A 23,667-nucleotide genomic window follows, 5' to 3' on the forward strand; every position below is an offset into this window, starting at 1 on the left:
TTTTAGTAGGCTATTGATTTATGAAACTTTGGCATGGGTAGGAAAACCATTTTAAAAATCAGAATTGCAGCAGAAAAGTTATAAAGCATATTTCAAAACAAATTTTATTACATTATAAAGATTTTCTGGATGAATATTCAGCTAAGCAGTAACTCTTGTACTCGGTAGGATGTGAAAATCTGTTACATCTTAATAACTAAAAAACAAAATTTGTCACTAGTGCAAGGTTGTTACATTTTTGCAATGTTTACACACACAACTTTGAGCTCAACTTTGAGCTTTGCTCCCCTAGCTCCTTCCCCCACCCACATGAGCTCAGGAAAATATACCTCTTTATTAACTAACTGCTAACTACTACACTTCCCTCTACACTAATATTATAGGTGATTTTCTCCATTCTGCTATGAACTCAAAATTTTCTTTTAAATAACCAGAGTCATTATTCAAATAATCTTTTTTTTTTTCAGGATTGGTGGGACCCTCTTTATGTTTAAATAGCGTCAAACTCATTTTCAAATGAATGGGAGCATCTTGTGTAAGAAAATTGGTATCACTTCAGATTACCAAAAAGAGAACCACATTCAAGTTTGAAGGTTTAATTTGAAGGAAATTTACCTTTGCCTTGGCCAATGGAATAAACACATAAAGGGCTTGTATGTTTAGTTGCCAATTCTGAAGACCAGAGATTATTTCCAGTATTTTGTATGTCCTTAATTGTTTTTATAAACACCAGTGGGAGAGAAATCTGAAATTTAAAATACTTCAAAGGGACGCCCATTCATTTGCTTATTTTAAAACAGTATATGCTAGCCTTAAATGGCCATTAAGTTGTGTTGTCGTTCTCTGTTTTTGTGAAGGTTTACCAGGCATATTATAAGGATCAAATACAGGATGAACTACAATCAGAAACACAATATTCATTCATTTAACTCTGGTACAGTAGAGCAAATTCAGGGTGACTCGAGGGACACAATGTCTTGTAAAACATATGTACTTAATATAAGGGTCATAAAACTTATTAAATTAAAACCTAGGTTAAAAATAGGAAGAAAATTTATGCTGCTGTCTAAAATAGCAATAATTTCCCTTTGGCCTTTCCCTTTCCAAGTAATATGGATTCTTTTCAGGAGGAAAAAAAAAGCCAACTTATGAATTCTTCATTTTGTAGGGCCAAATGCAAATCTCTTTTAACTGTACCATGCATTTTAATGGGCAAGTGATATGATAGAAAATAGAGGAACAAGAAGATAGGATGTTAAACCTTGAAAAGTGTACCTGTGTCTAGGTTTCAAGGAGGCTTTGTTCCTGAGCCTGAACAACAAGCCCCCTTAGTGTTAGCTGGTGTCTAGGGAAAGGAGCTTAAGGGATATGAAGACAATAGAAACAATGTCTTTTAAATAGTTGATCTGGCTATGGGGCAGCAGTGCCGTGAAAAGGGGGCACAGGACATAGAATTGCTGTTCATTCAGGGCACAGCAAAATGTCTCTGGACAAAACCTATTTCTGTTCAAACAAAGTTTGGGGTGTACAAAATCCATGGAAACCAGAGAATTTGAAGTCAAGATTTTTTTAAATTGAAGTGTAGTTCATTTACAATATCATGTTAGTTTCAGGTGTACAGCAGTGGTTCAGTTATATATATATATATATATATATATATATATATATATATATATATTTATATACATAAATTCTTTTTCAGATTCTTTTCCCTTATAGGTTATTACAAAATACTGAATACAGTTCCCTGTGCTATACAGTAGGTCCTTGCTGGTTCTCTGTTTTATATATAGGAGTGTGTATATATTAATCCGAACCTCCTAATTTATCCCTCCCCTCCCCCTTTCCCCTTTGGTAACTGTAAGTTTGTTTTCTATGTCTGTGAATCTCTTTCTGTTTTGGGAGTAAGTTCATTTGTATATTTTTTTTTACATTTTTTTGATTCCACCTATAAGCGATATCATACGATATTGGTCTTTCTCTGACTTACACTTAGTATCTTAGTATGATAATCTCTAGGTCCATGCATGTTGCTGCAAATGGCATCATTTCATTCTTTTTTATGGCTGAGTAATAGTCCATTGTATATACGTACCACATCTTCTTTAACCATTCATCTGTCGATGGACATTTAGGTTGCTTGCATGTTGAAGTCAAGATTGACCTCTATTTGTGCCTCACTCTGCTGCCCATGGGCCACGCTGGGGTAGAAATTGATACATTACCCTGACAAACAACTTCAAGGGTTTGGGACTGAGGGTGGTCTCAACTTTTTAAGCACTTGTACCCCTTTTTAATCCAGCCAGTGAAACTATGTTTGAGTTTATCTTCAACATGACAGCCATTTTCCTAGCTGGTGCTCCTTGGTATAGATAGCATTTTAGGAATTTGAAACCAAAATAAATATCAATTTCCTTCTACTATACTCACACAGGGATCTGTTGAGAATTTTATCTTCATACAAAAGTCTTAAGGCTGTTGAGAAGGAGCTATGCTTGGTCATTTACCTGTTCACTCTTAAACCCATTCCTGCCCTTTCCTTGCTATTTTGTATTTTAGGGGGCTTAGCCCTGCAAAGCACATTGCCATCTGCAATCTCCCTTCTACAGAGGGAGATTCTGAGCAAGGAGGAGGGGAGACTGGGAAATCCCAACCCCTCAACCTTCAGCCTGCTTTGGAGGTGGTTCTGGCAATGGCAGCATCTCCTCTGAGGTCCCAGAGCCTGCCCCCCTTCCCTTTGTCCTGTAGGTCTAGGGGTGGCAGTGGCTTCCTGCTACTGCCAAACTCTTGGTGGTCTCCAGGTAGCCTTTCAGTTCTTCCAATGCTTTTGTAACTAGGTCCCTAGTTTATATCCCTCTGTTGAAGTACCTGGTGGTGATTCTATTTTCCTGACTCAACCACAGCCAATGGCTTTTTCATTTGTAGTTATTGGTTCAAAAGATAAGAGATTCTCTTTGAAGTCTTCAGGCCCTTTTTTGGCCAGTGGGTAGGCTGCTGGGTCACAGCAGTCATTTTGGCAACTGGCACTCTCTTTGGTAAAGTGGAACAAACACGTTCAAAGGCAAAGTGAGGAAGTAAGAACCATGTAAGGGCCTTATAGGAAGTATATTTTAGGGGTATAAGAGAAGGCACATTGAAGAGGCCACGTGGACATGCTGTTGACCTTGGCTAACTCCCCTTAGCTGGATAGCACTGAAAACGGAGGCTTCCTATGGCCCTTGAAAAAAACTCTCCGAAAACCCCATAATACATTTTTCTTTTGTCCTTGAAGTCTTTTTTTTTTTTTCAAATTTTGCAAGTAACTACAGTGCTAGTGTAAAAATAGCCTTGTTTGAACTAAGATGAACAATACATACATGTACACTCAGAGGTCCAACTAACTCCAATCAGTAGAGGAACCCTCAAAATCATACACCAGTTTCTCTCTCTTTTTCCCCTCTTTCTGTATGTGATCACATTCCCTAACAAAATTAAAAATTGGTTTCCATGATACAACTTCATAGGCTGTTGTCTGGAATGAGTTTGCCCGAAAGAGTTCTAAATATTGGGGGGATAAAAATACCCAAACCCCAAACAAAACAGCTTTGCCATTCAAAATTCCATCTTGCAGTCTGACATTTGCAGAGACCTTGGGAATATAGCATGTGGGGACTTTGATCCTGTTTCTCCAGTGGCAGCTGGGCCTGGTCCAAGCAGCCCTGCTGCTAACATTGTCATTGGGTGAGATGAGTGGAGCTGGAGGGGACATTATTTTTGCTTTTAGCCTCAGAGGCTTTGGGCATCCATTCACCATTCAAGAAATTCATACTGGCTTCAGCCATATTTTCATCAGGCTCTTAGTAAGGCTTGGGAAAGCTTGAAAACAGAATGCTCATTTTTTTGGAAGTCTTTCTTTAAACCCACTAGTTTTATGAAATTTAAGCACATTATTCATTGTGTAATTATAGATGAAATATTAGAGAAGTGGACTAATTATACACAGTGCACTCAAGCCCAATTAAACTAGCCTCTGTGGTGAACGTAAGGGTATTCTCTCTTTCACTAATAAGAAATACTTTCTGAACAACAGAGAATAAAATCGTTAAATTGGATATGCTGTAGAGATTATAAATATCCTATTAGCATATAAGATGAAGATTAACCTTATTTAATCACTGCACACCAGATCATCAAAAGTCATATTGAACTCTGGTAATGTTGCTGTATCCATTCTGCAAAATAATAATAAAAACCCCACTATTAATAAAAATAGCTCACTAGATGCTATTCTCATGTGCTAAATTAAACTGTTGGAGAAACTCAAGTATTCTCGTAGCTGCTTAACAAAATAGCAAAACTACTTTTACCTATTCGTTGTTCTATGATGGCTGGTTCAGATTTATGTCATCCTAGTGGCTGGGAAAAGTGTGTCTCCCTGGGCGGGCAAATGAGCCTACTGCAAAATAAGTAAAATATACAGTTCATTCCAGCTAGCACCACAAGTGACCTTTTGAAAATGTAAATTAAGTGATTGCACACACCAGGGGTGTGTTGAAAATGAAAATGTACGTGCTTGAGACATAGTGCCACCACCGCTTTGGGTATTAATTGGCAGGCTCTGAATCCAGGAATATCTGTGTTTTAATCGGAGTCACAGGAAATTCCACTTGAAGATACTCACGAGCCTTGTTTTTGTAATAAATCATCAGGGCTGGGCAGAGCAACCTCTGGAGTTTAGCAAGAACAAGGGGTTATTCAAATTCAAGTTATAATATTAAAAATATTGGTTATGAGAAGCAACAAGAAATCAGCAAAGGTGAAGGAAGCAAATTTATGTATCACTTTCATGGACTGTGATCTTTCACAGCTGAAGGACAGAAGTCAGTGAAGAGGGGTAGGTGGCTAATGAACAGACCTTTGCTGGGATTGAGGGAAGGGGCTGAAGCCAATCTCTCTTCCTCTTTCTTCCCTCCTCCCTCCCTCCCTCCCTCCCTCCCTCCCTTCCTTTCTTCTTTCCTTCCAGTTCTTGTTTATAGTCCTTCTAAGATTTGATAGCTGTTTTTCTTTCATTGCAAAAATCTTCAGGAAACTGGAATATGAACACATTTATAAACATTGAGAATGATTGTGGCCATTACAACTTCATGTTCCTAATTAAACGCATTTATTTTTAAAACAATCAACATGTACACCTTCTCTTGGGTGGAACCCTTCCTCTTACTTTACTTAGGTGTCTTGCCCAAGAAAACAAGTTCAGTCCAAATTTCTATGAAAACTCAGATGGAAAGAAACTGAGAATAAACTGGAGGTAACAGGTCTGGAGGGGGCAAGGCAGTGCACGCTGTCCCAGACTTATGGAAATAAAATGTGATTTGATTGCATTATGTTTCAGGATGCTATTGCAAAGCAAGCGAAGTGTATGTGCAAGAGAATTATAGTAACTTCTTTTGCATCCTGGGACCAAAGCTAGCCAAGCCAATGAGCCTTTCTTTCAGTTTAATGCCATCCACTGTTTGGGTTTCTCTCCAGGTTTCTTTAAGGCCACTGGCACAATAAAAATATATATATATATTCAGAAAATCTTCTGTGGCTTTTTTATGCTATGGAGAGGGCAACATGAAGTGAGTACAGTGTTAATAATAACGGCTATTTTTGCCCTTTTGGACAAACCAACAATCAAAGAGTTTCAGCTTTTATTTTTGTTCTCCTTAAACCCAATTAAAAGTTACTTTGCCCTGTAGGGCCATTTTTACAATTTATTTGAAGTGCTGGGCAACTAAAGAAAATCCTATTTCTTCAGATTTTTGATGAGATTATGGATTTGCCATGCCAATATCACTTTAAGTAGACTTTTTTATTTTCCCCAGGTCTAGCTTGCATAGAGCAATTTAGCCTGGGCTCCGAATCGTTGTATTATGGGTAAATGGTTTGGTTGTGACACCGGATCATTCTGACTTCAGAAAAGCAGTAGACAGTGTCTAGAAGAAAAAAAAGGTCTTTATTGAGACGATCAAAAGGGACATAAAGGCAAAAACTGACTTTCACTGAAACAGGTCTGGGGACCAGGCCTCCAGTGTCCTTATTGTAATTCATTGCTTTTTTCTAGGCCCCATGATAGAATTCTTCCATAACAGACAGAGGACTTTGTGAAATTGTAAATGAGTATGACTTCAAGCTCTCTGTGGAAATATATTCTCCCCCCTATAGCCCATACATTATTTCTGCTTAGTTATGGTGGCTCACATTTCCCGTAAGTATCAGAGAGAACTTAATTCAACTCACACCGCATCACTTTAAAACTGTGCAGCTCTCTTAATCAACCTTTGTATCAGACACAAATGTGCAGTATGACCTAATTTGAAAATGTCTCAAAGTGCTGACTCAAACTGTTAGTGAATAAAGGCTAGTCATTACCATTATGACACTAATGTGATGCAAAATAAAATTGAGTTGCATCAGCTGAACATTAGTTTGCAAAAATATTAGTGATTGAAGCCATTTTCTGTTCATATTTTATTTATGCTTATATATATGTATATGTGTACATATATTTATTTATTTGAAACAGCCTTGTGACAAAATTTTTAAGTGCGGAAGAAGTTCCTTTTTTTTCTTTTTAACATCTTTATAGGAGTATAATTGCTTTACAATGGTGTGTTAGTTTCTACTTTATAAAAAAGTGAATCAGCTATACATATACATATATCCCCGTATCTCCTCTTTCTTGCGTCTCCCTCCCAAGTTCCATTTTTAACACTGACAAAGCCACAAGATTAAAAGTAGATCATATGTACATCATGGTCCCCCTGCTATAAGATGAAAACATATTGTTGCTGAATTCTTATTAGAATATTTATACACATCTAAGCAATAACATGAAAATTCTCCCCTTCCCCTGTACTTTGGTGGCAGTTTCCAAGATTTTTCAACAGCCCTTGTACTACTTACTATTTTATATCACTCACAAATTCTCTGACCTTTGTCTTTTTGAATAAGAAGGATTTGGAATTTCTTTCTTTCCTTACTTGACAAAAAAAAATTTTTTTTGACATAGAAATATGTACTCAATATACGTTGGTGATATTACATTTGAACAAAAGAAAGTAGGATATGGGACTAGATATTATTTAGCCTCACCCCTACTGATAATACTTTATAGAATGAAGCATAAATTATCTTTTACTTATACAGTTTAGATGGTTTTGAAAAAAAATGCATGTGGTTATTTAATTGTTATACATCCTAGAGCTAGTATTGGTTTCAACCAATAAACTGATAATTAATAATTGAAAATAAATCAGCATGAACCAATCTTTCCTAAATTAGGGAAATTGTCCCAATCGTCAGTCAAAAATTCTGCCCTGTATCCCATTTGGGATCTCCTGAATCCTGAAAATTCTGAACATAAAATGTATACATTAGTGATCAAATACTTCTGATTTTACTTATTTAACAGGGAGAAAAAGCCAAGCACATAAATACCCAGGAGATAGATTGTTCTTTAAAAATTTCAAGGACGAGAAGTTTTGGCTATCAATAAATTATTTAATGTGCTTCAGGTTGAGAGAGTATATATCTTCATATCGTATCACTATAAACAATCGGTAGAAAATACAGCTAAATTAAAATGCTGGCAAGCTTCATTCATTCACTTTTTAGAAAAACAAGTAAAACCTTCAAGCAAGATGTGTAGAAATTTGCTGCTATGCGATGACTTCAGTATTTCAGTCCATTTTATATTCTGTAACATGTGGCTTGGACTGTTTTTATGACCTATGTTTTATTTCCACATTAAGATCATCCAGATTTTAACAAAAGTAAGTTTGAAAAATCTCAGGTGGACTTTGCCAAAACCAGCGCTCAGAAGCATGATGCTTCCACGCACACGCACACAGGCACACTCCCACGTGATCCTCTAAAAAAGAGGATCATGGTTTTTCGCTAAAATCCAATTGTTCTTATTTTTAGGTTACAGGAGGGAAAAAGGTATGTGGGTGTGATGGCTGCAAATGTATTGCCAGCATCTTAACAGTTCATCATTCTTAAATGATAGAAGTGTAGCAGCACCCTTCTGAGAAAAATCTTTCCTGTGGATTTTACTTTGTCCGTGCCAGGACAAATTGCGTGCTAAGTTGGAATAATTCTGAGATGGAAGACACCTCCATGACTGTCCTTGGAATACTGAGGAGCTGCCATTCCTCTTCGGAAGATGAGGGGAGACTATCCCCTACCCTCTTAATTGATGATTTACTGTGCTCTCCCCTGGGGCCACAACCGATGATCTGTAAGCTTGTTGAATTTCGAAGCAAATACTAAATATAATCAATATATAAAAATAAAAAAAAGAGAGAGGAAAAAATGCAATGAAAATTTATGACCTTAACATTCCTTCAGGGTCAAGCAATTTATCAAATTCTCTCACTTTCTGGTTTCAATTACACAGCCATTGTGGAAGGAACTTATTTTAGCAGGTTCATTTGCCTCAGTGGGGAATACAGGACTTTGGCCTAATGCTTCACCTTTAGTGCAGGCCATTTGAGCCTTAGAACAAATACCAATCATCACTCTTTGGAAAAAAGAATCTGCATCGGCGTGGCCTATTGGAATGGGGTTTCTGTCAAGGTAAACGGTTGTCAGCAATGACTGTGGTAGAGTGGCGATAAATCCCATTTTATTGCTGAAAAATTCCAGCTTCACTCCATGCCTGACAGCTCCCACATTCTCATACCCATTTGGGCAATTTCTGCACTCTGTCCATCTGGTTCTCATTACCTCTCAACCTGCCTGCGTCTGATCCAGAAAAAGTGCAGGTCAGAAACAGGGGAAAAGAAACTGAGGTGATGGACAAAACAGAAAGCAGGGGGGTGGCCCTTGGAGGTCGGGGTAGAGGTGAGGGAACAACAGGAAAGGGGAGATCCCAGCTTAGGCTCGGACCAGTCGCTGGAAGGGGCTGCTTAGATATATTAGAGAAAGGTAATGACAGAACCTGAGCTGGGAGACCAGAGGAAACTGTAGCTTACATTCAGGCCTTTCAAAGGCACCTGCTTTGGGGTGGACGAGAGTGAAAGAATGTGGTAGGTATGGGTGGATGGGGACAGACTAAGGGACAGTCCATCCCATCCCATCTGTCAAGGCACTGTGTCACAGAGTAGAGGGCCTGGTCTAGAAGAGCGTCAAGTTCAGCAACAAACAACATGGGGCCTGGAGCCCCATGTACACAGCTGGTATGCTTCCAAATACGGGGATAAAACTCTGCTGGAGATTCAGTTTTGGTTCAAGAATATAATTTTTTTAGAAGAAGAAAACTCTAGGGCCACCAACAGCATTGTCTCCCTTCATTCTTCTAAGAAAATTAATATTTAAAAACAAATGTGTCCTAATAGGCACATTTATGGGATGGTTTATTCATGGAATGACAGGACTAGCAAGTGAGTTGCCTGGGTATTCATAACTCCAATGACATATATGGTCATTTTTTGGAGTTGCTGTGCGTTTATGCCTTTGGAAAGTTAGCCTCATTCTCTGAAGCTGAAATCCTTTTGATCATAATTGCTTCTGACCTAAAATTACCCACCGTCACCATAAGATGCCTCTTGGGGACAAAGAAATAAATACAGTAAATATCTGATAATAGATATAAATAATAAGCCCACGTAGACATTATCCTAAATTAGACTAGGATGAAACTGTATAACTATATATGTAAAAATATAAATTTTTCTTCTCATTTTGATGGGGTCATTATAGTTAATACTAAAATAAAATTTGGAAAGTATATCGAAGTACAAGGGATGAAATAAATAAAAATATTTTTATTCAACAAAAATATTAGAATCAGGTGAATGGTTAGATAGATGGTGGTTATTTCACCACTTGTTCTGAAGGCAATTTTGCAGTTTTGTCTTAAAACCAGGTATGATTGTGTATTCTTAAATATGTTGGAGAGCAGAGTCATTGCTACGATTTGCAGGCAGAATCTCTTATACTAGATATGTTTATACAGACAGTATGTCTTAGCGCTTTCTGGATCCCAGGGGTACAGAGAGCATTCCAGGACTGCAAAGTTCACTTTTTCACAGCCAGACCCCTAACTACTGCCATGCATATCTCAGTTTTATTGGTTGAATTCTAATATCAAGATGATGTGAAATTTTAGTTACTGAGCCAGATCTTGCAGATAAGAAATGCTGGCTTCCAATATTTAAGATTTAATTTCAAAATTTTCAAGTCATGCATGTGCAAGAGAATTTCTATAAAATGTAATTACCTGAAATTGTAAGTGAACTCCGCATGAGATATTTGAGTGGAAAAGGAGATCGTTTATAAAAATTTTAAGTTAAAATGACTAGACAATTTGGAGTGAAGTAAATTACAGATGATCAAAAACGGAAGTTTATTATTTGGCAACTTTAAAGTGAATACTTTTAGTCAACAAATACAGCTCTGAAACAGACATTTTCTTGTATGCATATTAAAAGGCATAAATTTTTGGCTACTATTACATATCCATTAAAATAACCATAATATATGACATCTCTAATTTGGAAAGGAATTGCAGGTTTTTAGCCAAAAAAGAATCTCATTTGAAGTTTACTTTTCTGGGCTGTACATATGTCAGAAAGATGCGATCATTGAAACTCCAAAGAATGTTTGTTTCTTTTAATAGCATAGCAGAAAATTAATGGCATGGGGGAGGGTGAAGTGACAATTTAACTTGATGCTTGATAGCTGTTTACTTATCACTTTGTGCCCAGATTTCAGTGTCCTGTAAAAGAAAGGGGGAAATAAAGAAGCCACAGCATTCATACGGCTTTTAGGGCACTTAAGACACATGGAGGAAAGTGCCTAGAAGGCTATTGAAATATTTGCAAAACAAATCATTTACATTTACCTTTTGTGTCTGTAAAACCCAGAGTGCCTACAAAGACAGAACCAACTTTAGCTGTAAGAAATATTTCAGCATCAAAATGGTTAATAGTATTATAGCTTCAAAAGAGCCTATTGGCTCACCCTCAAGGATGCCCTGCAGTTGTTGTTAAAGTCATCAGATGAAGCTAGCCTTCTCAGCTAGCTTTTAGATTTGTCTGCTAACAGTAAAAATACTATAATAAATCGGTAACATATGTTGCCAGGCAAGGAAAAGTGATATAAATAAAGAGACTAGGAGACCCAAACCAAGTACAATGTGAAAAGAATTTAACTTTCAACCTATTCGTTGGCTAATTAACATTCGAAAAGCAATTTGAAAGTGTAACTGTTATTTGCTTATATTCTTCCTCATTTTTTTTTTTTTTCTCTCTTCAGATTGCATTCTTACCCAAATACTCCTTCGTGATTGCCTGTTTTGCGGCTTTGGGGTAAGTCCCAGTTTTCCACAACCTTAAGAAAAAAAAAAAATGCATAACATAAAAGATGCCAAAAAGACTTATGTGTCCTGATGCATGGGTTTTGTGAAATATACATGGGTTTGTTGTTTGGGGGGGGCGGCTAATGAAATAAAGAGAAGGGGTTTGTTTCTGCAAGGATCCAAGAGTGTGTGAAAGTGTGCATTGCAAACGAGTCTCCCATCAGGAAAGCCACCTCTGGAATGGAAATGACAAAGCTTGGAACACACACAATCAATTATTTTCACTAGCATTTAAAATATAGAAAACAAAATCTGCTTTGGAAATTGACTGAATATTTTATTTAGCTTTTTTATTGAGACATCCTTTGAAAAATGGCATAATATAAATAGTTTTACAAAGCAACAATATAATCAATCTCTAGACTAGAATATAAATCAAGGATTTCATTAACTTCTGGTAGCCAGTTTGAATTGTAGTCGTGTCCATAATGCCTATCTATCTATGTATGTCCGAGTTATATTAAAAACCTTTAAATGGCTTTGTAATATCAGCTACATCTAGCTATTATAATAATTAATGGTACTGTTTTAAAAATCAATACATGTATTCTTGATAAATTCATATCCAGTTAATGGTGTAATTTAAATAAAAAATTAATGTAATAAAGGACATACAAAAACAGGCAGGAAATCTTTAAAGGTTAAGAGACAAATTTGTCTAAATTCATTTTTAACTTGTTTTGAAAAAGTTTGTTTAAAATCGGTGGAGATTTACCTTGTTTTTGTGAAACTAATCTTGTCATGTCTATTGGTATCTAGTATTGAATTTGTAAGATGTTTTCTTTTCTAACTGCTAAGCTTTAATTACATACTTATGATACTGTGGGATGTTTTACTACCATTGTACTCGTTTTTTTCAATAATTGAGTATTCTTTAGAAAAATAGAATAAAACAAACTAAAATCCTCAAACCATTCATTTATTTTCAATACATGAATGAAATGTAAATGCTTTATGTTTTTTTGGTATCACTAAATGAACTGTGCTGAAAATCCCCAAAGTCATATACAAATTTTATTTAGGGGGGGAAAAAGGACTGATTAGTTCAATGAATTTACATGTGTAAGAGCCAGAGTTTTTACTGCTTTCACTGAATGAACATCCTAGGAATTTTAGAAAGAAAAGAAAAATGCATTGACGAGTTCACAATGTATTTTAACGCTGCACATGGGTGGAGAAACATTCTACAAAGAGTGTATTATTGTTCTAATTTTAAAAATACACACCAAAGGCATATTAAGGAATAATGAGATTTAGAAAAAGAACTGAATGTTGTAGGTGATCAAATACAATCTTAAATCTTTCCAAATAAAATTTCATTTCGTTTATAGAGGAAGCATTTTACACAAAATATCTTTCAGAATTATGCAGACCAGTCTGCCCTGCCATTCTCGGTGACATGGTGCAGAATGTTACTTTAATCCACTGAGCTTTTTCTGACATTTTTCTTAACATTGCTGAGCCTTATTTAGAGCAGCAAAGGAGATGTGTGCAGTTTCATTTGACACTGATGGGTGTTTCAAAATGTTACAGGAGAGAGAGGGAGAGAGAGGAGAAAAGATTTGCTGCTAGTCATTTCATCAGTAGAGCTACAGGAGCAATTACTATTTGTTAAAAGTTTCTATTTCAAATGAAGCTAAATTTTAAAGAAGTCTCATCCCTTTAGAAGAGCTGACACTTGGAAGAGGAGGGGAGAGAATGCACATTAGTGATTACATGTTAAAGTGCGCTCAAGTACTGGAATCATTTAAAATGTATTGTGTTTTTAGATGAAACCTACAGCAAAACCACTCCTAAGAGGCTTAATTTAGGTTTTATAGGAAGAACATAAAAAAGACCAAGTTACAGCCACACACTGAAATATGGGGTACATTTAAAATATCTTCATTTAAAAACGTATGTTTATTTTCCCTCCTGGGATCACTAACGTGTGTCTCGACAGAGAAAGCGAGGACATGCTACATTCTTAAAAATTATCTGTTAAAGGGATCACATTCTAAGACAGGTTTGAGCATTTTTATGACTACAGATAACCTCTTAATTATGTCGCTGCCTTCCACTTGTTAATCAGGGGCATTCAGCACTCGTTAACCAGTGAGTGGTTGCCTTTAGAAACTACACTATTTTTAAGAATTAGAAACACTTTATTCCCATCATCATATTATCGCATGTATGATTTTAACACTGCTAGAAACTTACCTGCTTGAAATACCCAACACCAAAGACAAGGTCTAGATGCCTGTAACGATATTGTTAATTACTTCAAATTGTGCAGCTCATGAAAAGCTTTAAGAGATAGATAATTTTACTTTTCTTGTCCCCCCACCCCCGTGCCTCCCCTACCTCTCACACAATTCCTATTTGAACCAATTTTAGGTGTCTTCTGCCGCCACCAGCGTGTGAGATACTCAGAGACACTTTCAGAGAGCAAGGTATAAGTGGAGTAAATAAAATCATTTCACTATTGCTTTATCAACCCTCCTAGGTAGTTTTCCTGCCAGCCAACCTGCACTGTTAAAACCCATAAAATTATGCAATAGTGACTTCTTTGGAGGTTCTTTAATCAGATAATGGCCAGTGTTAGGAGGGAAGGGCCCAGGGCCATGTTGCTGGCACTTAACACTGGGCTTGGTCATTACGTGTCTGGTAGAGTAGCTGATTACTACCCTATAAGGAGCCAATATTTTTACATTTATCCTAGTTCTTTTTTCTTTTCTTTGCAACTTCTCATAATGGCAAGGATTTGTCAAGAAGACGTACGAGCAGTAACCTCACAGGCCCCTTAAAACTAAGAATCTTCCTAGCGTGAAATGATGCCTTTGGTGAAATGGTGAGAATGATTTTGGCTTTTACAAGAGCAGAGGTTTGATTACTTTAAAGCCCATTTCTTTCAGATGGGGAGACCCCCGGACACCATCCCTCACTCTCCTGTCCCCTTCTCTCTTCTGTGACAGGTTCACAGGCTGCAACCAAGGGGTTTTAAAATGCAAATATTTATATTTGAACTCTGGCAATAACAGAGTCATTTTGCTTCCTCCGTTAGCCTGTGAAAATTGATGCTGCGTACCTGGAACTACGTTTCATTTCTCTCTTTACACGTGAAGATATTATATAAATAAAAGATAATTTATGGAAAGGAAACAGCCATTTGAAATAATAATCCTAAATTTGACTGGGTAATCTTTTAAGGCTTTAAGAGTCAGAGATGCAGATTTCCACACTTTTAAAGAAAACTTGATTACAACCGGGAAATGTGTGCTTTTGAACACCTACTGAATTTGAATGCCGGCGTGGGTCAAAAAAGAAAAAAAGAGGGATAGAAGGAAGGCAGGAGAGAAAAAGGTGTGAATTTTACACAGGCTTTAAAGTAAGGTATTCAACCACATGTTTAGACTTCTTGTTACAATTTTATTGACTCTCTTTATACCTGAATATAATTTTTTCATAACCTATGTAAATTGCAAAACAGTGAGTCTTAGAAAATGCCTCTCTTGCCTGGGATCCTCATCTTAGTATGAACAGCACGATACCCAGAAGAAATGGACCCTAATTTCAGAACATCATACAAAGCCAGGCAATTCTTGAGCCAAACAAACAAAGGGGGTGTAAGCGATTTCATTTATTTTGATAATCCTCCCCCTGCACGGGAGCATTTTGCTGTCTTTGTCAAAGTGAATGACAACAATTTGGCCAACTCTCTCTGAGCTGCACTCAACAGTGACAGGCAAATTATCAGAGGCCCTGCACTTCTTATTATCAGAGGAGAAGCCATCAGGGGGACGCATGGAGGATACCTCTCCCTTGTCACTATTTGTCAGTGGGACAAGGGCCACTGCTATGGGTAGCTGACAGGTAATTTCAACAATAACAATTACTCCTATTACTGGTGTCATAAACAATTCGCCCAAGGCGTGACAATAGCAAAGCTTTATAATTCCATGCCATATAAATAAACGCCAGCAGGTAACAAGTAATTTAGCTCCAATCAAGCTTTCACCCTGGCATTAATATTGTTATTGCAAGAAAATGGAAAATTGAAAAAATTCAATATGTTAATGAATTAAGAGAGGTTCAAGGGCTAGACAAGAGGGGTTGAAAAAGGGAAACCAAAATTATTATGGTATCATATTTGGTGCCATGCTGAGGGCCAAACAGCAGTATAATTACTTTAAGATTAAGAAGGGGATCAAAAGTACTGTTTGCCTTAGACTTCAGACCTGGGGAAAACATGACACGGCCTTTCAAAATCCTCCTGTCTCTGATTTCTGAAGAACATAAGTAGAAATATAAGAATGTGTGTATAATGTAGCATCTCGCTAGCTTTTTTTTCCACCTGAAATCTTTCATCGGAAACAGAGGCATGAGTACCAGAGGAACATTTCCATCTGTTTAAGGAAATCGCATCAGCACCTGCTTCCTTTACATTAAGTCTCATACTGAAACTATTTTAATAAGCCTATTTTTATCTGTGCTGAAGGTAAAGCTGAGAACCCCTCTTTGCTCTCCAGCTGTCCACAGTTTGGAAGTGGGCTCGAGGATACAGTCCAATCTTCCTCCGTAAAACTTCCTGATCAAATGAATGTACAATTTCACTATTTGTCCGGCAAGACGATGTGTCATCATAGTGACAGCAATAAAAGAATTTGAAAATCTCTAATTAGGGGAGCTGCAGAGCAATTAACTAACGCATGTCAAATTTTACTTCATTAAGTGCCACTCTAATTTTCCCTCTAAAAATTAATGGATTTTTTTTTCCTTTTGGTATGTGTGTGTGTGTCCCCTTAAGGCAATGTTGATTCAAATCTGCTCAAGATGCAGTGTTGCACAGCTAAGCATCTTCTTGATTACAATCCGCCACACTTCTAACTGCGCTCATTCTCACTGCCACGGATACTTTGTCAACAGTCAAATTACACCACGCTGATAACAATGCATAATGGTCTTCCTCCTCCCAGGCCGCTGGCAGGAGATGGGGTTCATAAAAATGTGATGTTTTCTTCTCAACTGTTTCTTAAGGAAGTTTGTATGACCAGGTCACTAGTCAGGCGTTAATTTTTTGAAATGAATTCGTTAATTTCAAGAAAAGGAGTGAAATGATGGCGTACCAAAATACCTCATTGAAAAAAAGAATCAGGAGACGAATAAGGAATTGAAAATATCTAGAGCCAAAGTTTTGCTTAAACACTTTGTTCAGAGACATTTTCAAGAGCACTATTCTTGGTTAAATACCAGGGTTTTTTTTTTTTTTTTTTTTCCCTTTACTTATGGGCTATAAACATTGGAAGCCTCTCTCGAACAGACAGTATTTAGATTATGAGAGAAGTTTGTTTAACTGACATATTTGCCAGAATCCTCAAAACATCACAGGACATGGAAGACAGATGACTTTTTTTTAGGTCAAGACTGTATATTCCAGATAAATGTTGATTCATTTTAACTATTTTTTATCCTAGTTGCTTGTTGCAGATCTGTGTGTCTGAGTCATCAGCCCATGAGAGGAATATTTCTCACTGAAAAATGAAAGAGACACAGCGATTAGATGATCTTACAGTCTTTTTAGAGATCATTCACATTTTATATGTCTAAAACATGATCAGATCCAGAACAAAAAGGGGGAAATTAAACAAAATGCTCAGTGTATCTGTTTGCAGATTCTTCAGGGAGTAGAGAACATTCACATGGATGACATCCCAGTTTTCTCATCATGTAAGTATATTTTTGGTTATATGTTTTCTTTAAACATATTTATTCAGTAAAAAATTAAATTCATGGAATATACACTTCTTTTTTTTTTTTAATTCACAGGTTGAGTCCAGATTTTCATTCACTGACAACTAACTCAAAAATCTAAAATTTGATATTTTGAGGTTTGTATTTCCTAATATCAAAAATTCCTTCCTTCTCGTAAGGCATGTTCTTAAGTGGTCTATTTCAAACAAAAGAAAATGACATTCCCCTTTCAGCTAGCAAATGTTAGATTCTCTCAAAGTCGATTGGGGGCTCACTTGGAAGTTTTGCCATTAGAGACACACAAATCGAATTATTTTCATCTCTCCCAAATATCATTCTTCGAACTTTATAAATATAGCAATACTAGGTTTAGCATTTCGTGAGGCTTGTTTACAGATAAAGGTATCTCGATAAAAAAAACCAAGCTCTGTGTACTTTGAAAAGACCAAAACCTGGAACAATCTCATATTAAAACATTACCAAAGGATTGTAAAGGGAAATTTAAAGGGAGAAAACTTGATTATATAATGCAATCCAGCAGTAATCAATTTTACCTTCAATATCTTGCTTTTGTTTTCCAAATGCTAAGTAAACAATACATAATGCATCCCTCATCAGCCAAACCATGGAGGCTCTGTGCTCAAATAACAGGAAACATATTCAATTTTCCTAACAGAAGACAGTTCATTAAGCTGTGCCACATCAAATAAAACTTTAATTTCTCCGGCATCAGAGTCGCAATGAAAGCAATTGAAGAAGATGAGCCATATGGTACTTCTATCAGCAAACACATATTGCTCATTCCCCCAAAGTTTTCTAATTCTGCTCCCCAGACCTGCGTAATATAGATAATGTGCTCCGAGAGCAGCAACCATGAGCTATCTAGTGTACACTTCTAATACTGTATTTAATGGGAAATAATGAATCATAAAAGCCTAGAGAAGACGTCTTTTGCTAACCTAAATCTCAGCTGTAATTTCATTGTTCTGTGCCTAAGATGCTGTTTGCCCTTTCCAAACAACAGCAGTTGAGCATAATTATGCTGCTTCAAACCTGGGCTGGCAAAAGCATCCCTAATAGAACCAAGTTTCTATTAACTCCTGAATTTCTGAATTTGATGATGCACTGATGCAGACATGGAGATAACCAAGCATGTGTCATTTTAAAACCCAAAGAAGCGTTTTCTCCTTCTGCTCTTTAGTCAGACTGCTCAATGCTTTTATATTCACTCCCTCCTCCCCACCCCCTCTCACCCCTACCCGTGCAACAGGAGTGGCATGATTAAAAATGAGGAGATTTTCTTGTTATTAGCAAATTTGACATTTGTCTGATGAAATGCACATAAAATGTGAAAGCTACACAGTGCTCAGAAGAAATGTCTCCGCTCCAATCCAGGCTACCAAGATGAAATAATTTAGGTAAAGCAAATGTAAAGATCCTCGTACATCTTTACTCAGAATGCTAGGATTGGATTATAAATGAAAGAACCAAATATTGCTGAGCTTTTAGAGCGATGGTATTTTGACACATGGGAAGCGTCTAGTGTTTCATCTCTCACCTTAACTGCCTTGATTATTAACCTAAACATCATACATATGCTCAAATGCAGCAATTTCTCTGTCCTGGGTCCAGCCTGTCTTCTGGCAAGAGATTGGGGTTGGGGCTTAATTCCTTTTTAGAGAAAAAAAAAAATTCTTTTCCCCCCAAATAGCTTAATGATTTTAGCTTTTCCATTTTTAAAGCTCATCAAATCAATATTTTCCCAACACAACGCTCATTTAAAACACCATCAGATAACACTGCGGATACATATTGAAAACGTATTTTAATGGTTTTGTTTGTTTTGGCAGCAAACTAACCAAGGACGATTAAATTAAAAAGAGACTTTTAAAAGTTAGAGATTGCCTTTTTAACGCTTATTAAAATCAGCATGTTACATGCCTGTCTTTGAATTAGCTCTACACACTTGATTGCCATCATTAAAACTAGTTGTTTGGGTGCTGGTCTGTGATGGCTCAAACCCTTCCTCAAAGCCAATTCTTACTAGTTATTAACTTGACGTCTCTTTTCATTGAAATTAAAAAGAAAAAAATCATTCTGGCCCGTGGAAGAAACAGTCACCAAAACGTGAAATAGCTCAGCGAGACAGCAGTATGAAACTATGAAAAGACCAACAGGTAAAAGAACTACAGTCACATCTAAAACATATTCAGGAAAAAAAAATCACAACGACAACACAGAAGCAGTCCATTGATTATATTTCATGAATGCCTTAAAACAAATGTTTAAACAGTTTTCTGAAACAGTGCAGAAAACCCCTGCATGCTCCACTGGCTTGCAATGACAATGGCCTATTGCAATGTAAAACACGCTGGAGAATAAAAAGGTGCTTTTTGTTACCATTTTATCAAAGCTGTTCATCTTGGAGCTGCAGGCAGCATTTTGCTGGAATTGCAGATATTTCTCTGTCCAGGCTCTTTTGTTTGTGCATCTCATTTGCATATATTTATCTCCAGCTGAGGGTGCTTTCTGCTCATTAAGGCCTCCCCATTATTTCATAAGCCAGCTGCTAAGAGGGATTTCACCTGTGGTGACTGAGAAAAGAGGGGTGAAAAACTAAATTCTTCATAAAAAGGAAATCTTCTGAGTCTCTTCCCCTATAAATGGGCACCATTTGTGTTAAACAGCCTCTTGTCATGATAGATGCCTCCGGAGGTCAGGGGTTAAAGTTGATTGGAAGGTCAGCAGTAAAACAACAGACAAACCAGACGCCAAACTGGTTCCTTAGCTGTCGGTGGGAGCTGTGGTGCAAACAGGTCTTGAACCTTTTTCAACCTCTAATAAAACAGGGGATGAATCTGAAGTGGATCAACCAGGCCCCTGAGGCAGCAGCACAGAAAAACACAAATAATATCGATATCAGGCAGCCACAGGAAACAATGGGGCATTTCTCCCTGCTACGTGCATACTGCTATTGTTTCAAGGGCTGGGGAATTAATTCCACTTATTTATTTAAGGCGTGTCAACTCACTGCCTAAACCTGTTTCAGTGTCAAGATGAATAAAACTTTTATGGCTCATAAAATAGAGCCATTCATCTCAATGCTCTTTGTGGTGCGGGTTTTTTTTTTTTTTCTGGCACACTGAGCTAGGCCTCTGCTCCTAGATGGTTACATCTGAACTGTTGCTATGATCCACACCATATTAGAGAACAAAATGATTTCACCGGCAAATGGATCTCAAAAGAAATGACACAGGATGGCATTTTAGCTGCGATATAATAGTCCCCAAGTTCCTCTGAAATCCTCATCATGCACTTGTATCTGTTTTGAGCATGCGTTATTGACAAAGCAGAAGTTTTGTTATTTTAGAGGAAAGTTAAAAAATGCTAACAAGAAAAAGTTAGTTTTCTGGAATATCATGCATTTCATTTGACTTTAGAAATGCAACCTGGTTAGGGTACCTGTTTCCCATTCAGCACCTTTAGCCCAAGTTTTCACTGCTGTGTACTCAGTTTGCCCTGACGGAATAATTCAGATGCCTTCTTTAGCTCCACAGCTTTGAATTTTATGTTTGATTTTGAACAGAAAATGCCAAATATAAATATAAATGGAAAAGAAAATGCATTTCAGCGCATTTTTGCATTATACATTTTTCAGAGTTCAGTTGTAGAATCAATTTTACTTTGGATTTCCTACTGATGACTTTAATAATAATATAATACTAATAAACAAGTTAACATTTATGAAGTGCCACACACAGTGCTGAGCACACACATGTTCTCATGCAGTTGTTAGTGATAATTCAGTCCAAGCCACAGAAACCCATTTAGAATAATAATGATACTCTTCAGTACCCAGACCATACCTTAGAAAACAAAAAAAATTCCAATCAAACAATATCATTCTAGCAGATGCTTTAACAGGGAACATCATGGGAACCAGATTGCTTTATATTAAGATGAGCAAGAAGAAACAACTCCATGGCATTTCACAAATTCTCCAATCACGGGTCAAATCTCACACATCACAGCTCTTTGCTCTGTTGCAATGTAAATTGATTTGTGGGTGATTCACTTACTCTGTTGTCCCAGGTGCTTTGCTTTTGAGATCTCCAGTGAATATTGTAGCCTTTACTTATGATGCCGGGTTATTTCTAATTTAGTCAGTCGGCAGGTCAGTTTTTCCACGTGAATTCAAGTTTTTCCAGCAAGTAGATTATTTGAGGATAGCCCAAACAGAAGTTGTGCTTTCACATTTTGCTCATGGGTGAAGATGTGGCCCTGGGGAAAGAGGGGTTCGGTTTCTGGGTGCCAAGCACTGCTTAAGATTCAGCTGCTCTTTCTTTCCCATTTGAACTGGTGCGTGTACCAGAGCTCTGCATAGGGGTGGTCCCTTTACCAAGCAGCCCTGTTTGAAAGTGGAATTGCTTTCAAGTGGCCACCAGACCCTGAGAAAAATATTTCAACTCAAAATTGATTAGGTTTTGGTAATCTATGGCAATGTGTTCTCATTTAAGCACGGAACAGGAGATTTTTCTTCTATAACCCATTACAGTTTAAAAAACGCAAGAAGTCTTGCTACACACAAGACGTTCAACTTGTGGTTGGAGAAATTTTCCAACTTATTAAATGTTGTTTATATCCTCCTCTTTGTACACCGTCTGCCTTCCCAGAGCTCCCTCTGTATCCGAGTTACCAACTTTCTTTCGGACCTTTCACATTAAATTTAACCCCACTCCCATCTGGCAACCTAGACCCTCCAAGTGACTAGAGCAAAAATACACAGTTTACTCCCCCCCAAGTCTGCACTCTCGTCCCTCGTTTTTCTTTTGCTCTAATCTAATCACTAATTCTTAAGCTTGGCCAAATAGTTAAAAATGTTAAGTGCTAGCAAGGCCTTCTACCTCCCCCTCATATCTGTCTCTGTTTATGGAATGGGCTCAGTTTCCTCCTCTTCTCCTTCGGCCTGGGGTCTTCGGGTCAGAACACTGTAAATACACACAGCTCTGGCTCGACCCATAAATCTGAGCAAAGGGCAGGCTTATATATTCAGATAAGCACGGGTTGGGGCGGGAACATGGAAGGAGAGCGAACCAGCAGAATCTGACGCTCTGCAGCAATGTTCAGAAAAGAGAAGTGAAAAGGCCAGGAATCTTTAGTGGGGAGGGAAAAAGATTTTTATCTCGAAACATCTCTCCTTATTTCTAAAGGATGAGGTTGGCACTGCTTCCTCTTCTTCTTTTTTTTTTTTTTCAATTTTTTACTTTTTCCACATTGCTTATACTCACATCCTTACTGAACACATTATCTTAGAGGCAATCAAATTAAACAATAAATTTCATTTATTTCCAATGTCCTTTTTCCTTTTTAAGTGTATTGGCTTGTGTTTTGAACTTTGTATATGTGGGGGTGTGTGTGTGTGTGTGTGTGTGTAATGTGAATTAGAGTCCTTTTCCCAGAAATTCTCTTCTTCTGGAATTTTTCAAACCTAAGGTCGTTGCCTAAATAACCACGTTGTTAGTCACCACATTGAATCCCAAAATAAAACACGGCTGAAGGAGCTGGGAATGACAAAGTGATACATAAATGCTTACATAGCCTTCGGTCTTTAAAGCTTCTACTTGATTTCCAAGTTCAAGTCTTTTCTGTTGGGTTTTCAGATCTCAAGATTTTCTGTGACTCCTGAAATACCGCCCTTCTTGGGAGATGTGCCCCTTGTGGACATAGATACTGTCGCAATGGAAAATCTTGAGCCAGGTGACCATGGCTGAAAGTGTACTTTCTACCATTCATCTGCCCTGACTCTGCCTTAGGGGCCATGAGCCACCCCATGAATTTGCCTCAGTCGCTTAAGAATCTAGGAAATGTGACACTTGCTTTGTTTTCAATCCAGGTTTTATATTTTATCATACACATATATACAATTTTTAATCTCATTTCTCTAGGTTATTCTTTTGGCAAATAGAGAACTCATATTCCTCAAAAGGACCTTCTTTTCTTGGGTTGAGATATTCGTGACAATTCCATGTAGGTAAGAGAATTTTATGGGAAAAACTGCCAAGAGGGTAACGGCGCTGGCTGCCCAGACCGTTTTCTATGTTCTCGCCTCACCTTCGACAAATAGAAATGATAATAATAATGATCACCATTTACTGAACACTTACTTTTGGAAAGCAATGTGCCAGGTGCTTTATATGCATATTAATTTAAATCCTTATAACAGTGTGACACATGAAGTATTATAGTCTCCATTAATGAATGAAAAACTCTGGTTGGAAAAGTGAAGAAACGTCTCCCAGAACGTACATTTAAGCTTAGCATTTGAACGTGAGTCTGGCTCTAGAGCTCTGTCTTCTGAACTGCCTCTCAGGGCCTCAGGTTCTGCGTCTTCAGGATGTGGGTCTTGGGTGGAACGGAGTCTATTTAGCAGGGTATTCCATGTCTGGGTTGACTTTCTCTGCCCACACCTCTCCTGAAGCTTAGTCCTGGCATTTTCAACAGCCCTCTGGTGTCATGGCCTGGCTCTCACAGACCTCCTGCACTCATGTCTG

At 37.4% G+C, this 23,667-nt stretch overlaps 1 long non-coding RNA gene across 1 annotated transcript; it reads left to right on the forward strand.

Moving 5' to 3' along the window:
* The first annotated feature begins 4,707 nt into the window (after positions 1-4,707).
* On the forward strand, positions 4,708-23,148 carry LOC113633499 (uncharacterized). Its single transcript, XR_003438216.1, has 5 exons — positions 4,708-4,873; positions 11,284-11,336; positions 16,840-17,092; positions 17,192-17,253; positions 23,062-23,148. It is a non-coding gene; the product is annotated as an uncharacterized LOC113633499 (long non-coding RNA).
* Positions 23,149-23,667: the final 519 nt, after the last annotated feature.

The sequence above is a fragment of the Aethalodelphis obliquidens genome, unplaced genomic scaffold, assembly GCF_003676395.1.
Source record: "Aethalodelphis obliquidens isolate GAN/ISIS:26980383/991018 unplaced genomic scaffold, ASM367639v1 scaffold40, whole genome shotgun sequence".
Classification (NCBI taxonomy): Eukaryota; Metazoa; Chordata; class Mammalia; order Artiodactyla; family Delphinidae; genus Aethalodelphis; species Aethalodelphis obliquidens.